Source organism: Sorex araneus, chromosome X (genome assembly GCF_027595985.1).
Source record: "Sorex araneus isolate mSorAra2 chromosome X, mSorAra2.pri, whole genome shotgun sequence".
Classification (NCBI taxonomy): Eukaryota; Metazoa; Chordata; class Mammalia; order Eulipotyphla; family Soricidae; genus Sorex; species Sorex araneus.
The window spans coordinates 294916788-294935005 of NC_073313.1; positions in this window are offsets into that span (position 1 = coordinate 294916788).

The following is an 18218-nucleotide window of genomic DNA, read 5'->3' on the forward strand; positions in this document are numbered from 1 at the left end:
ACCATACAAGATATATAACTTCCTGTTTTCCTTTGCTCTCTATATTTTTATCTTCATCCAGATTGTGAACACACACACATAAATACACACTTATAGACACACTCCCCAACCTTCTCCCTCCCTCTCTCCTCTCATCTCTCTTCCTTCCTTTTATTTGAGGCTACCCATGGCAAAGTCCAGTAGCCACTCCTGACTTCCATATTTGATGCTCAACAATTTCCCAGAAGTGCTCAGTGGATGATGTGATGTTGCAAAACAAAACTAGGCCTTCTGTATGCAAAACATGTGTTCATTGAACTATCTCTCAATCCTCAATATTTTATTACTTTTGTTTCTTTAGAACACACCTAGCATTGCTCCGGGCATACTCATAGCTCTGAGCTCCTGACAGGATTGGGGAGACATATGGGGTTCCAAGGATCAAACCTGGGTCAGCTATGTGCAAGGCAAGTCATCTGTCCACTGTAATATCTCTGTGGTCCCTCCATAATAATTTTAAAGTCAAATCCAATGTGATACATGCCAAATTCCATTTCATTTTAAAAAGCAGCTTTAAACATTGACCTTAGACTTTTTATAGGTTGAATAGATGAATTATTTTGTCAAATGTCAGTCTATACTGTTTATAATTTAATGTTTTGCCTGCAAAAGTCATGCATGTACATTGAGGTTTTGAGATCTTAGGACTTTAAAAAAAAATTTCCAAGTACTCTCAACTTCTCAAATTATGCTCCAAAGTCTAATACTCCAATATTCCAGTGAATATTGTTGGCATTACTGTATACTTATTTAAAACATTAAAACCCTAAAGCATAGTCTTAATGTTGGGTTGGGGGACTATATGTGATGCTGGAGATAGAACCTAGGATGACTGCATGCAAGGCAAGTGCCCTACCCTTTGTACTCTCTCTCTCGCCCTTTCCAAAAATTTTGCTCAAACCTTTTCTATGGGTTTCCACATGCCCTTTCTTTTTTTTAAATCTTTTTTCTTTATTTTGGGTCACATCCGGCGATGCACAGGGGTTATTCCTGACTCTGCACTCAGCAATTACCCCTGGTGGTGCTCAGGGGACCATATGGGATGCTGGGAATTGAACCCGGGTCGGCCGCGTGCAAGGCAAATGCCCTACCCGCTATGCTGTCACTCCAGCCCCCCACATGCCCTTTCTATGTCAGCAAAATTCTTCATGATCTGTTTCCAACTTTGTTTCTGATAAACTTGATATCACTTCCTGATTCTTCCTCAAATCCAAGTTGTTCCTGGTCATGTCCCCTCATTGTTCTTCAATATATATAAATTGAAATCTTCAAGATTGTAAAGAATGTCTTCATAGAAATGTCTAGTGAGTAGCTTCCAGTTCTTTTTATAATAATTTGTGAGATAATCAAAAGAATAAACTGTTTTAAATGACCTATTTTTGTGGCACCATGGATAGTATGTTAGATAATACATTGAACTTCTAAAGGTGCTAGATAATCAGTACAATTATTGGACAAAGAAAGCTGAAATAAGACATCAGAGAGTAACAAACTAGTTAGCTACCTTTAGTTTAAGTAATTGAAACACATATGTCTTTTACAGAAACTTTTCCTACATTCCTTTAATCTTTTTATATCGGTATCAGAAATGTAGTTTTCAGATAATGAGTTTTTTAAATTCTTATGACAGTATCAACTAATTAATTTTTTAAAAACAATTTTTGATAATTTTTGATAATTGTTGCCATAAAAACATAAAAATTTTGAGATTTAAAATAGAATTTTGACAGCTTTTAAATTGTGTTTTAGAATATCTATACAACTTTAATCATAATTATGATTACTTCTAGTTATTACTATATTAACTGGATCCTCATGTATATCATAAATGGCCAAAGTGTTAAAAATGTACATAATATTAATATACATATAAAATCCTAAGTTAATGCCTTGATAACATTGTGGAATTCCTAATTAAAGAGGGTGCGAAGGTTGCCAGAACCATACATTAAACTTAGGAGTGTAGTGATATTCAAGATACTTTTCAAAATTTGAAAACATTTATAAAACATGTACTTTTGATGAATACAAGATAAATGCTAATTTTTATTTTCATAACATTTGAAAAAGGAAACTGATATTAGAGCCAAATGAAAGAGCATAAAATTACTTTCACTGGTTGTGCAGATAGTTAAAGGATATATATCAGATGAAAATAATAAAGAAAAAAATCATTCTTATTACAATAAAAATGTGTTGAGGTAGGACTCATTAAATTAATTGAAATGTTTCTTTTTAGCATGTTTATTTTATGAAACACTAACTTAGCTGTATAATTAAACATAGGAAAAATAAAGCAATGCATATTTTTTTAATTACTTAATTTCATAGCTTGATTACTTACCAGTCAAGCTAGGTTATTAAGCCCTTTTTATAGTAGAGCTAACTAAAGGAATTTTATGTTCCAAATTTTTCAATGCTCTCAAATGTACCCATTCAATATCTCCTTCCTAAATCTCAGAGTTTTTACTTTCCTTTCAGCCTAGATTCTAAATTAAGAAAAACATACTGGCAAAGGTTATTCATTCAAGCTCCTTCAAATCTCTGTCATCCCAACCATCAAGTCTTGGATCTGATATTAAGTATGATTCACTTTCTGGATACAGGTGAACAGAATCTGTATGTGCTATCCTGGAGGTCTGAATTTCATGATATGCTCTGAGTTGGCAATTATTCAATTGAACTGAACTTACCATTTTCATTCTTCAGACATGAATGCAATTTAACAATAAATAACCAACTCCATATTCCTCAAACCTTACCTTAAATAAAACTATAATGCATAAGTCAGTGCATTCTCTTCAACATATATTGTATGACAAATTAACCATTACAAAACTGATTAAAGTGCCAAGGTCATGGCTCAAAAAGCTGAAGTGAATGCTTTGCTTGCAGAAATCTTGGTTTGATTTTAAGCTCTGCCTGATTCTTCACGCTTGTCCTGGAGTAGAGTTCGCAATACCAAACCAAGTTAAAAACAGGGACGGAAATGAACATCACAACAATATATAGGGATAATATAACACATGTATGTCTATATATAAATAGATATACTAATGGATTAGCAGGTGACTCAACTGGAGAGTGATCAAAATTCTATCCTAAAGGAATACTTGAAAAAAATCACTTCGTTGGCAGTAGTACTAAATGGGGATTCTCAGATGCAGACTTCAAGAAAAACTCTTAAGAAAAATAATTATATTTGGAAAGATCCCCTGGTCAAATCAGTGGAGAAGTGAGAAATTAATTGGGAAGAGATGAATACTAAGCAGGAATGTGATATTATGCAAGTTCTTAGAAGGATTTTGTCTATCTTGTAATGGATCTCCATCCAAAGATGGCATAGGCCATACTGAAAGTAGCCCAATAGAAATTACGAGCTAAATTCAAAATAAGAAACCAGCAAAACTCTTCAGACCAGGGACTACTGGGACTGCAGGGATTATTTCCTTTACTGTCTCCTTCCCCCAAAAGGCTATAGCAAAGAAACTAATATGGAGGTGAACCTGAATCAAAAATCTTTGTTTAGATTTGCAGAGACATATATGGCCTGTATCATGAGGTGGCTTTTTTTCTCTATATAAACTGATCTTAATAACACTTCAAGCAAGATAGCACAAAAGCCTGTCACTTTTTTGCACCTGTTGACTTGTTCCAAATAAGGCTCTTTCTTGACCAATAACATAGTCTTTACTTTGATTGGTTCCTCCAGTGGCAGTGAAACCAGACCTCCTAGATCACTTCATCTTCTTAAACTCCATCTTCTTGAGGTATTGATGAGGGAGGCAACTATATATGCTTTTCAATATGTGATAGTCAGGTAGGTTCCAACAGAGCAGGAAATAACTCCCTAGGTTTATTATTAAACTAGTTATATATTATTTACTACCTCCATAACAAACTTCCTTATAATTTAGTGACTTAAATCATCGTTTTTCCTTCTCTTCCTTTTCCTTCTCCCTTTCTCCTCATCCTCACGTTCCTCCTCTCCCTATTCCTCTGTCTCATCATGTTCCTCCTCTTCCTCCTTTAAGATCCCCATCTGTACTTAGGGGACCTGGAGGTTAGTTCTGGTGATATTCAGATTTATGGTTCAGTATGCATACCTGGTGATGAGGTGCTACCAGGGTCTTTAAAAAATGCTATGTTATTTTATGAGACTAACACCCAAGGACAGTAGAGACAAGGGCCAGGACGGTTGGAAGCCGTGCTGAAGAAGGCAGTTGGGATAGAGAAGGAACCGATACATCAAATGTGGTTGGAGAGATTGCTCAGGATGGGAGATGTGTGCTGAAAGTAGATTGAGGACCCAACATGATGGCCTCTCAGTATCTGTATTGCAAACCATAACTCCCCAAAGGAGAGAGAAAGAAGAAAAGTGTCTGCCATAGAGACAGGGGGTAGGGTGGTGTGAGGGTGGCGAGAGGGATACTGGGGACATTGGTGTTGGAAAATGTATACTAGTAGAGGGATGGTATACCAGTGACATATTTAGGTCCTTAGGGAGACATGTAGGGGGTGCAAAGCATGTATTCCGGCCTCCTGAGCTATCTTCCTGTTTTCCAAACAACTATATTCTATTTCATAGCTTTGTGGGTCAACCGTTTGGGTGGGGGGAGTTCAGTTGGGCACTCCTGTTGACTGCACCTTGGATCACTCAGGTGGCAGCAATCACCTGTCAGTCTGACAGGAGATGGAGGAGTTTAGCACAGTTGAATTGACCCACTTTGTTTCTGCTTGTCTGCTCTCTGCCCAGAGCTCAGACTTCCTCATGGGCTATTTTAGATCAGCAACAGCATGAGATTTGAAGTCAAAGATCTTCTGACTCATAGAGAAGGCTCCTTTGAAGCCTAGATAAGATGTGTCAGATTCTAATGGATATAAGAATAGTTCACACCCAATTCAAGTTGTAGAATAGGTTTCTCCTATAAATGAGAAGTGCTGGGAAATTAATGCATCAGTGAAAGCAGACAGAGAGTCTGTGTTTTAAAGTGGGGACATGAGGGACAGAGTCTAAGGACTAACACTCAGCTGTGATAGCTTCTCACTTTTCTCTAGTGCTTAGTACCTGTCCTTTGACATGCACAGAAGTTACTTTGTCATATGAGTGAATAAAGCGTGTTTCAATAAGACAGTAAGAACATTTTATTTAATCTGTATACACTTGGGGAAACTTCATCTACTAAATAGATTAAAACACTCTTTCTCTGGGACAATGTACACTGATATCCAATTTGGAAAATTTGATGTTCATTTTCAGCAGCTGGATCTAGAATGCTAAACTGATAAGCTTTTTTTAATTAGCATTAGCCACATAGCGGGCGCATAACAGATCCTTGTTGAATTAGGTTCACAGTAGAATGCCAATTAAAGCCAAGGAGAAGGGGACAGGATAAGGGAAAGGAAGATTGCTTAGTAAGAGGACTGCATTTTCCCACTTTTTGACTTCACTGAAAGAGTAATAGACATGTGTATACTAACTGTAACTGAGTGCTCCTCTCATTTTCCTCTGTCTTTGCTGTCTTTGGAGTTGAGCTTTCCATTTCCAATTGCAATAGTGCTAAATAAAATCTCTCACACTCTTTTACCAAGAGTCAGAATAACCACCACTCCAGGGAGCTTCGATTTCCATAATATGGCTGTTATATGGTTAAATTGTTCTAGGAGAGGCCAAAGGGTTAATGCAGTGGGTAAAGTGCTTGCCTTGCATGTGGCAGATCTGGGTTCAATCCCTGGCACCTTATCTGGTCCCTGGGCCCTTCTAGGAACCATCTCTGAACACAGAGGAGTAAGCCTTGAGTCTAGCTAGGTATGTCCCAACCTTCAAACCTTCCAAAATATCTTCTATGAGACTCTAATAAAAAGTTCATGGTAGCCTATAGGTATAATGAGCAAAAAAAAATACCTAATATCCAACGTCTGCCATAGAATCTTTGGTTCCAGACGGAGCTCATGATGACATTGGGGAGAAGTAATTCGATGGTACTTGCTTCTTTATCAAAGAGTGTTTTTCCAAATGCCAGCTCATTTCCATGACTTTGGTGACTTTATTGTGGCAATCAGGCTGGCTTCCGAACAACTTCCACCAATGCCAAATGGACCCCTAAGAAAAAAATCTTTGGTTGACTTAAAGCTCTTAATTTGCGTTTCCTCCACCTGGAGTTGTTCCTGCTTCAGAGATAACAATCTTGAGTTCAAAATAGACATTTTCATATTCCACCAGGATGTTAGAAATGGCCATATGCTCTTCAAAGAGAAATGTTTTGCTACTTTAAATGATTAATAGGAAATTTCCCTCTATTGAGAATAGTCTGTCTGTTCTGTTCCGGCTGAATGTACAGGGAAACTTGCCTTGTGGGTGCAAAGTGAGAGAGTAGTTAAGCACTGAACCAAAACTGTGTTAACTTTCTCCTCTGGGAGGGGAGCCCTCGAAGAATAAAGTACTTTTTCCTCCGTGCATCTGTGATGCTTTGTTTTAGTCAACATTTTAGGCAGTCCATAGGATATTCCTGGTTTTATTTAATCTGTCAGTCATTCTTCTGTTTTAATTCACCCTGTTTAAAACAAAACAACTAAAGGAACCAATTATCCTGGGCTTCTTTCTTAAATATTCTCTTAGATATTTTTCTGAGACACCAGTTAAAACAAGGCCATGTACATATGTGCATATATATAGGTGCACATGCGCACACACACAAGTACATGCCACTTACAACCCTCTATTTTGTTAACAAATCCCAATCTCCTTGCACAGTGCAACCTTCCTTTTGGTTGACCCCCAAAAAATAATTTTTTTTTGAGAAGAAACATTTCTTTAAAAGAAATACAATCTGCAGAGTTGCAACTCTGCATAAAACATCCACAACCATTTACATCATTGCCCTGAGCAATTGAGTTTCTTCTAGACAGCATTCAGACTTCTTTTCTGATGCTAATCTCCGGGTTTACATTTGCATAACTGAAAGGCCTATCAGGAATATGTTTTTCTGAAAGCTGCTCCACAGTTGTTTTCAGGTTTTCATCCTTCAGAACTATGAAACAGCTATAAAAGACTTCTCCAACTATCTCTCTTTTTTTTTGTTTTCAAATTTATATTTTCAACTTTAGATTTTGAACTAATTTTAGTAAAAAACGTTCTTGGGTTTTTTTTTTTTTCATCCCTTACACCAGATTTTGAAAAGTCGCCATCTTACTAAATAACCAAAACAGAACTATCAGAATCAGAAACTTAACCATGGTACATTATTATTAATTAAATTGCAGACTTTATTCAAATTTCAACAATGTCGTCATTAAATATCTTCTGTTGGAGCTGGAGCAATAGCACAGCGGGTAGGGCGTTTGCCTTGCACAGGGTCAACGTGGGTTCGATTCCCAGCATCCCATATGGTCCCCTGAGCACTGCCAGGGGTAATTCCTGAGTGCTGAGCCAGGAGGAACCCCTGTGCATCACCGGGTGTGACCCAAAAAGATATATATATATGTATACATATATATATGATATACATATATATATATCTTCTCCTGTTTAGGACTCTCCTATGCTAATTCTTTTTCTTCCTTATTCAAATAAAGGGTCACTTCTGGTGGAATGTGGCTCTGTAGGGCGACTGTGCTGGTGGTTTTCAGCCTGATGAGGCCTGCAGAGCACTGTGGCTGGTACACCAGGTTATTCTGGGGAGTGGAGGGGGCAGATACAGTGTCTAGGATGGCAGTCAGGGCTGCACATGCCAAACATGTCATCCACCTCTGTGTGCCAAATTCTGGTCCTCTATATCAATTACTATCAGAGTAATTACGATCACATATCATCTCTTTCAATAACTTTTAGGTAAGAGAAGTTTATATTTTTGAGGACTAATGGTTTGGGGCTATATCTGGCAGTGCAGAGGGATTACTCGGGTTTGTACTCAGGGGTCGATCCACCAGGTGCCTAAGAGACCATCTGTGGTGGTAGGGATTGAACTGATCTGGGCCACAGGCAAGACAAGCACCTTAGCCCCTGTGTAATCTCTCGGGCTCCAAGTGAAGTGTTTTTGTTGTTGTTATTATGATTTTTTGTGTTTTGATTTTTTAAGGACTGGAGCCATAGCACAGCGGGTAGGGCTTTTGCCTTGCACACGGCCAACAAGGGTTTGATTCCTCTATGCCTCTTGGAGAGCCCAGCAAGCTACCAAGAACATCCCGCTCTTGAGGCAGAGCCTGGTAAGCTACCCGTGGCGTATTCGATAGGCCAAAAACAGTAACAAGTCTCACAGTGGAGACAATACTGCTGCCTGCTCAAGAAAATTGATGGACAATGGGATGACAGTGCTACAGACATTGACAGTGTTTTGATTTCACAGCTGAAATTGGAACCAGCGACTGATGCTGCCACCTTTTGATGTCCACTGAGCAGTCAGTACTTGTTATGATGAACGGTCAATCTGTTTTTTATAAAAACAGAGTGAACATGAAGTATTTGTAGCTTAAGTTCTTCAGACCCTAAATCATGAATTTTATGCTAGTTTCAAGATTTTTCTTACATGGGGGAAGGCTCAGGAAGATGGTATGGTATTTCTTGGTATGATACCTGGTACTACATGGCCTCCCTAGCATCACCAGGTGTGGCTCAGTGGACCCCTGAACACTCGGGTTTGGCTCTGGTGGTTTCTGGTGTTGCAGGTAGATAAAGTGTGGGGGTGGGGAGCTAGCAATAAGCTCTTGGTGTAAAAATAGAACTTTAGAAGAAATTGCCCAGCTCAGAAGTGGTCCAAAGGCATGAAGAACACATCCCTTTGATATACAAATCCTGAAGTCTAAGGAGAAGCTAAGGCACCACCCAGATGCAGAAGCTGCCGTACCACCCAGAGAAGGAACCCTCATGAAAGGGGAAGCTGCAGGATACTAAAGGTTTTGATCGTGTGAAAGAACCACCAATAGCCCAAGAATTTCATTGTTACAACAAAGAGCTTGCATATATGGACAGAATTCCAGGACAATATAATTTGGAGACATTGTATAGAACCATCTCCCAAAAGCTATTCTCTGCCCGCTCCCCACTTCAGTAGCCTGTGTTCTCTCTTGAACATGCATTTATCTTCTTTTTCATCTCTCACACTTTTCTAAGTAAATATATTTCAATAAAAGCTACTTTGGGGCCAGAGAGATAGTACAGTGGGTAGGGCAATTGCCTTTCATACAGCGCCAATAGGGATTCAGTCTCCACACCTGGGCACCGCCTGAGTGCAGTCAGGAGACAGCTCCGGGCACTGCCTGGTGAGCTCCAAATAAACAGAAAAGCTACCTTACTTTGCTTCATGATTTTGCCTCCTCCTGACATTCTTTTACACCAGCCATGCCCACAGGGATGTCTGTGCTGAAATGGGGACTGACTTTCCTTCTCTTGCAAAGAGCACTCCGTTGCTCCGTCTGAGTTCATGCAGGTGACTGAGACCAGTTCCTGCGCTGTGTAGAACATGTGGGGTTTCAGGAGCAGTTTGCCAGCTACCTCTGGGGCTGGTAGGACATGATTGTCTAGTGCATAGATATTTGTAGCCAACTTTGTAGCTGTTATTTCTTTGCTTGTTGAGGTAGGTTGGGACTATTTTATTGAGGTTACCTCCCATGCTCCCCACTTTACCAAGTCACCTATTTACTGGAATGACATGGACCCAAGAAACACTGCATTCTCAGGCTCTAGCAGTGAACCACCAAGCTATGTGGCTGAGAATTGTAATGGGGAAGGCCTGATTCCATGGCTCCTTTGAAGAGCTGGACACGGAGCCAAGACAGGCTGCGCTTCAGCAAAGCAAGAAGTAGGCCTAAGTTTGTTTCCCGAAGACCAGTGTTCCTGTTTCCCAAAAAGTTTGTGGTTAGAGTTACTGGAAAGACACCCCATCCCTCCCTGTTCACATTAATCAGTAAGCAACATATCTTGTTGTCCTGTCCCTTAGCCTGTCACTGGAAAAACCCGCAAAGCATAACCGTTGGCGCCTGCTAACTATGCTTACGTGATCAAAGTTAGTGCCTGCTAGCTATGCTCATGTGATTAAAGATACAGAAACCTGCCGTAATAAGGGCTCATGGTCCTTGTCAAGACTCCGCTGCATTGGATGAGACTGGACCGTAGCTTGGGCTAGAAATAAAGATCCCTTTGCTTTTGCATTCTCACAGGTGGAACTGGTCCCTCTGCGAATGGGAAACCCTAAACCTGGGTATAACCCTCTGAAGACCATCAAAAGAGAAATACCATGGCAGGTCAAGAAAAGGCTTTATTAGCAATCAGGGCAAGTTGGAGATGGACTCATGTCCTCAAAGACCCATCCTGTCTGCACGGTCATAGGAGTTTCTACAGAGAAAGAACAGGGAAGAACCTGGGCTGCAGACCAGTGGGCACAAGAATGCTCAAGGAAGCCCCATATGAGTTGGCCCCCTGAGTGCCCTCTCTGCTATACAGACCCAAACAAAAGAAGACTTAAATATTTGAGGAAGACTGTTCTTATTTTTACTTTTTTTTTACTTTTTCTGGGGGCACCACCAGATTGGTTCCCAAGTTCCCTGAGTGTTGTTTAAGATAACCCCACCCCTAAATAAATGAAAAACAAGCAAACAGAAACAAAAAGGAGTGTTCCCCGGAAATATAAACAGGTGAGTAGGGAATTGAATTTGGAACTGCAAGTAGTAAATGTCAACCAGATGCCATGTTGAGTTCACACACCTTGGCTTGATTATTTCATTTTAAATGCTAAGCAATCCTAACAACTTGAACCCACCCATGAAGTTACACGTGCTGGCTACTCTGTAAAAGCACCCATTCAACATGTGGGGTGCATGTACCTAGAAGACTGACATAGGATGTAGAGCACAGGGAGTCTGGAGTAGTTTGAAGAGTAAAAGGAGAATTTAAAAAAAAATAGTTAAATGGCTTTACTACTGTAAAGGTACTGGAAAAATTTATTTAAAATACAAAATTGGGGCTAGAGAGAGTGAAGTAAAAAGACAAAAGGGCGATGGGGGAGTGAGGACTGGCAATGGATGTCCAGGGAATTTCTAAAGAGGTAGCCTTGTCACAGCACTGAAGTAGCCCTGGGCATGAAGGCAGAAATGCAGAAATGGAGGTTGAGCCAGAGAACGAACACTCCCCTCCCTCACCCCGGCTCCCCTCTACCCACCGAAACATTTAAGGCTAACGTTCAAATTCTTGCTATCTGGCTATATTCAAACACTCAAAGTTCCTTCACTACCTACTTCACTGAGATTATATTTTTAATGAAAATTTGGGGAGGGAAATGCACTTAAGGCATAGCATCAGATCAAACTGAACTCGTCTCAGTACCTGGGATGATTGTGAAAAATAGTTATTTGATACTCTTTCCACTTCTCATTTTTAGCAGTTGCTCTAATTTTCTTTAATTTATAGATCCCAAGCCAGGCACATTTAGACATTTGTTCCTGGCAGGAAAAATGATGTTAAATGCAGTCAGGCTGCAGAATAAATTGGCCAAGCATCAGCCTTCTTTGATTAGTAGAATGACTAGAGTTACAGAGTCTGAGACTAGGCATGATCTTGGAGATTTCTCCTTTCCCTAGTTAACAAAGTTTGAAAAGGAAGTGAAATGACTCCAGTCACGTGAACACTTTTGTTTGAGTTAGTGTTAACATAGATTACTGTTTGTGCTATTGCTTAATAATTTTGCCTGTGTATTTTTCTCTAATTCCCAATAGTTTTGACTTTAAGGATTCTCTTTTGTACTGTCTTTACATATCTGCAGTTGTTCAGGAAAAGCTATGATTGGGGTTATTATTGGTAACCTCTTCTTCACATAAGGGCCCCTGAAAACAACTTTTGCATCTAATTTGAAGGCTTCTCTATTAAGCCATAAATAATCTGCCAAGTTTGGGGGCATTATGGGCACGCCTTCCGCCCAGATATGATCCAGAGCTGCGGCACGAGAAACGGACCCTCTACTCTGAAAGACTTTGATCAAGAGGTCTTCTAACCCATTTTGGCACCCAGAGCAGCTTCTTGCAGCTATGCATCTAGACTGAGAACTGAGCTACAACCTCGTGCCGCCTGGGGAAAGATTTTCCCTCTCTGCCCTGTTTTTTCTGAGTGGAAAATGGCGGCAGAGGCAGCATCCATGTAGTGAGAGCCACCCTTTAAGACCCCCAACCCAGAGGTAGGACTTTTTAGTGACATAGCTTGTAGGTGGTCATGGGAGGGGGGGATGTTACCAGCACGGCTTCCGCCCAGATATGATCCGGAGCTGCATCGCGAGAAACAGACCCTCAGCTCCTAAAGACTTTGATGGAGAGGTCTTCTAACCCATTTTGGCACCCAGAGCGGCTTCTTGCAGCTATGCATCTAGACTGAACTGAGCTAAAATATCAGAAACCTAAAACCGCGTGGCCGCAACAGTGGCTGCGTGAACTCAGAGTCTTCACTCTCAGCAAGGAAAAGAAAATATTAAATGATGGCTTTTCAGCAGGCCTGATTGTTGGGGGAAAATTCCAAACAATAATAGTGAGTTCTCTATTGAAATATTGAATGTATTCAAAGTATAGAGAGAATAAAGGGAAGATCATTAGCTACTTACGTAGGGGGTGGGTGGGAGGGGGGTATATTGGGGTTCTTGGTGGTGGAACATGTGTACTGGTGAAGGGATGGAGGTTTAATCAGTATATGACTGAGACTTAAACCTGAAAGCTTTGTAATTTTTTTCATGGTGATTCAATAAAATAAAAACTTAAAAAAAAAGAAAAAAAGAATCTGCCAAGTTTGATCCAGGTCATTCATGCCACATTTCTTCTTGTCCAGTATTTATTCAGCAGGCATAGTTTGATTTTTCTGCATTCAGAAATGAAAAACAAATGTGGAATAACTGATTTGGGTGCATGAAGCATTCTGTTCTTAGTAATTTAGGTTATAAAGCTTTCTAAATCAATAGCCTAATAAGTCAAGTTCACTCAACCCATATAATAGTCATTACATTATTAATTAAATGCATTTTTTAAAAATATGTATAGGAACTATCTGCCACAGGCTGCAAGATGAGTTAGATAATCAGAATTTGGGAATTTTGAACAAAACTGTGTTTTCACTTTTATTTCCTTCCTTTTCAGTTCATATCATACATTACAAGAAATTTTATGATGCCCAGTCTAATAACTGAAGTGAATTTTTTAAGCAGAAGATGAACCATTCATTTTTTTGTTTACTCCCCTGTATTTAATGTTCTTTTTCAACTCTATCCATGTTGATATTTCAGCATGCATAACTTAAAAAAATTTACTCAGTAAAAATATATAGCACATCAAGTTACCGGTGGTTTTGGCCCATTTCTTCTATTTCAATTTCATTACAATTTTTTATTACCTATAAAGTAACAGCCTTCTCAATTTCAAGAGAATTTTGGTAATATATTTTGCAAAACCTCCCTATAAATATGCATACTGCAGGTACACTAAGCTGCATGTGCCCTCAGAATTCCAGCTGTGCATCACAATTTAAAAATTATCAGCCTATATTATAATAAGATGAAACTTCTTTATAAATGGCAATGCTTTTTTCCAGTGATTTCACTTTTCAGTATCTCTCCTTCAGAAATATATTTTCAGGAACATATGTGCACAAGACTGTATGTACAAAAGTGCCTAATGCAGAACTGGTTAAGTAAAATGTAAAAACAATGCAGTGTCTAACAGTAGGAACAATTCACACAGTGGGATACTAGGTATGGTTATAATACAAGGGAAATAATATCAATAAATGGTAGCAGATTTAAAAATACATTGCTGAATACAAAATCAATTTAAATAAAATTTCGTATCTTATGATGAGTACATAATGTCATTCATATGAGAATACTTTGAAGTTATTGTATAAGGTATACTTGTGTGTGCTTGTATGTGTAATTTTGTATGTAATTATACATTGCTGTACTTTTCCTATAGTTCACTTAATAAATACAGGTTGTCTGCCTAGTGTGAAGTACTTTTTAGGATACTATTAACAATATACAATATTGGAAATAGGATCCAGGCTTAAATATAGAAATAAATGGCATATAAGTAGAACCTAACCTCATTTGAATAAGAATACATAGAAATGGAATATAGAGCATATAGAATATAAAACATGCAGAAACTGGTCTAGAAAACATCAAAATAAAAATTATGACATTAAATCTCTAAAGTAAAGGGATAGTATGAAGTGGTTAGCATGAAGACATATTGCTGTATATGTATGCTTGAGTACTTTTCTTCTTTGGGACTGTAAACATCTGTAACTTGCATAAATACGTTTGGTCATGTTTTCCACTTATGGGAGGAACATAGTATAGTCACATTAAAATTAGACTTTAAATTAACATGGTAGGTAACAAGAGTAGGATTAGAATGTCAGAGGCTGCTGCCATTTCCTGGGAAGCATATTTGTCACATCAACCAGATCCTACCTTAGGTTTTCCTTAGCGTATGTTTGACATACAGAGCAAACAAAGGTGAAGCGATTATCCTTTCATCCATTCATACATGATGAAAACTTTATCCTAAAGTCACCGTTGTTTTTACAGTGTAGTAGTAAGTAAGCCTTTGGATTTTCCACTGGAGTGTGTTTGTGGGAACCAGAGTTGTCTAGGCTCAGTGATCTGGTGAAACTTAACCATTCATCTTATTTTTAGTTTTATTTCTCTTTTAGAATTACCTATTGCTACTTTTCTTCAGCAATAGAGCCTGCATTATTTTCAGTGAACTAGGCTTTTTATCTTTAAAATTTCCTTAGTATTTTTTTCTCTACTGTCCTCTTCTCCTTTAAATATATTGGCGTTATTGCTTTAAAACATCCCATATGATCCCCCAAGCACCACCAAGTGTAATTAATGAGTGCAGACTCAGGTGTGCCCCCAGACCCCCCAAAACAAAAACTAAAACAGAAGGTCTGGACTGATAGATTGAGTTTTTGGAGTGGTGAAATGAAATAGTTTTTTCCTCATTTCTCGATCCAGCATCCAAAATGTGGTAAACTTAATCTGTAGGTTAATTCTCAAGTTTTCTTGCCTTTGCCCATTTGTTCCCATTATACTCTTTATCCACTGAGTCAATTCAAAATCAATTTATACAATCTGCTTAGTAAACTCCCTATTCTATTACCACAATTTCTTATTTTTAACTTTGCTATTTATGCTCATAATAAAATGTAAGGCATGCCCCTCTCCTAGGTTATCTAAGCTCCTCATGAAATTTCTTTTAAATAAAAATAAAAATCAGAAGATTAAAGCATATGCATTACATGAGAAAAATCTCGAGTTGACACCAAGAATGACGCAGTAACTCCAATGGATGTGGCCCTTCAACAAAATAAAATAAAATTTTGAAAATAGTTTTTAAAATTTCTCTGAAAATGTTACTGTAATTTTATTTGGAGTTCACTTTTTATAAACAAGAACATGTGCTAACTTGTTTGGGTGTCCTTCTGTGAACTCAGTACATCTGTCTATTTTTTTCAGGTCTTTAAGTATTTGGGGGGGATGAGCACCTGGAATTGCTAAGATGTATCTATGCTCTGTGCTGGGTGGGGGGTAGTGGTGTAGTGGTTTGCTCCTGTGTTGGGAAACAGTTTTCCCCAACAATGCTTGGACATCTTGCGCACTGGGTGTGGGCAGACATGGGGTGAAGGATGATGAGTGCATGGAGAAAACACCCTCCAGGAGCAGCTGGTGACTGTTCACTTTATTGCCAAATACACACATATTTTATAGAGAGTCTCAGCTTACAAGAAGGTCCAATCACATGAAGCCCAGCATTCTTGGCTTATCACCTTTTCTTCTCTGCTTTGCCCCGTCCAATCCCAATCAAAGCTAGATGCTTCGGTTAGGATGACTTGTTAAGCATCCGTGACAGTTTCTTTGTTTTGGGCTCATGAGACTAGGAGGTTGAGTGAGGCTCAAGGCCAGACACCTGGTGCTGACACCTTGTTCTTGCCAATTTTTCCCAGATACTCTCTTCTGTGAGGCCTCCCTTCTGGGCTGCTTTGCGGGGTCGGGTTTTATCTGCTCCAGCACCTGTAGCCATGCTTCAACACTCCTGCTGTGCCTGGGGACCCTGTAGAACTGAGAACTGAACAGGAATCAACTACAGGCAACGCAAATGACTTAGTCCCTGTACTATATCTTTCTGGTACTTTAAATATTTTCTTTCTGAGATATATACAATCTACAATTTTTTTTAAATGTGGATGACTCCTGAAAGTATGTATTTTTGGTTAATAATATACATATTATCTTATTTTGTATTATGTTCTGTAACTTTTGGATGCCAGTTTAGAAAAACACAACAGTTTATACATGGTTTCATTTCTTCATTTCTGCCATCTTTCTATTTTTTTTAAAATAATGCTTATTGATTTTCTTGGATTTTTGTATGTATTTCTCAGTTGCATCAGCTCAAGACCATTCTATTTTTAGTTTATTTTAAGTAGTCACCATCAGTTTTCAACCAGGTATATTTACATATTTAGATATTTTTATTTTAATTGATCTTCATGTTTTCCACTTTTGCACTCCTCCCAACTTTATGACACCATGGACTTTGTTGAGGTTTATTTTTAATGTAATTTTATATGTGACTTAATAATAGTTTAAAAAATGAAATGTGAATTATTTCACATTGAGTTTTTTACTTAAAACTTGCTTTGAATCACTGTAAAATTTGCAGATCATAAACATTTACTCACAGTTCTATAGACTTGATCTGTTTTCTTTAATTTCAAAGAATAACAATTTATAATTAGTTTGCTCTTTTAGTCTTCATAAGTAATTGAGTTTTAAAAATGTGTTACAAAACTATTTAATAATGAAGGAAATATTAGAACACATATAGGAAAATTGCACAATGAGCATTCTTACACATATAATTTAGCTTAATAAATGATGTATTCTGAAAACATTGACTCCTTGTATATTTTTCTTGATTATCACTCTGCCTTTATACTCTCAGAGCAGAAGACAACTCTAATCTTGTATTTTTATGGTTTATAAAATTATTTTAGTTTCCTGTAAATTCTCCTCCAATTATTTTTAAAACTGAAGTAGCCAAATTAACCAATAAAATGTTCTTAATGTATGCAAAAAACTTTGTGTTTATGTCTTAATTTTCAAATGTTTGCTTTTTTGAACTCATTTATCTAATCATAATTTTAGTGCATTATGATTACGGCATCAATATTGATGATGGTGTTAATTCTTTTTTTGGGGGGGAGGTGGAGGACAGGCACACTTGACAATATTCAGGGTTTCCTCCTAGCTCAGCGTTCAGGTACCATTACTGGCAGGATTGAGGGACTAGATGAGGTTCCGGGGATTGAACCCAGGTCAACTGCATGCCGGGTAAGTACCCTACCTGATGCACTATCAGTCCTGCCTGTTGCTAATTCTTTTAAATTTTTCATTCCTGGGGCTGGAGCGATAGTACAGCGGGTAGGGCGTTTGCCTTGCACTCGGCCGACCCGGGTTTGATTCCCAGCACCCCATATGGTCTCCCAAGCTCCACCAGGAGTGATTCCTGAGTGCAGAGCCAGGAGTCAGCCCTGAGCGTTTCCGGGTGTGACCCAAAAAGCAAAAAAAAAAAAAAAAAAAATTCATTCCACGATGACCTCATATATTGTCAGTTTTCTTCATTTTCCCTGTTCAGCTGGGCAAAAGGCCTATTTTCTAAATTCTGGTTCTTCGTTCTGTCATCTGAAAAAAGTAGAGGAACCCATGAATGGAATGAAGGGGCTTTGTTGGAATGGAAACAACTTAGGCAGGAAAGAGGCTGTCCAACAGCTGAGACTTTGAGACAAGCTTGGGGAAGAGGAAGTGCAGTCTGGCTTTATGCCCAGAAGAGCATGGGTGACATAAGAGTTTATACACATAATGGCCATTTTTCAGGGAACCCACATATGTTCATGAAGGAAAACAGCCTGTATACTTAAAAAATGCAATGAAAAGATATCCTTATATATTTAGAAAATGGCAGAGATGTCATTAAGGGTTCGTTTCTCAGTATAGCAGAAAAGAAGGTGAATGAAGAAGATTGAGAAGAGCAGAACTGGGCCATGTCCATTGACTCATAATATTAATCCAAGGACCTAGGATCCTTAGCACTACGAAGTATTCTTAAGGTTCTCTAGGACAATTAGTAATTGTATTGCAAATCTA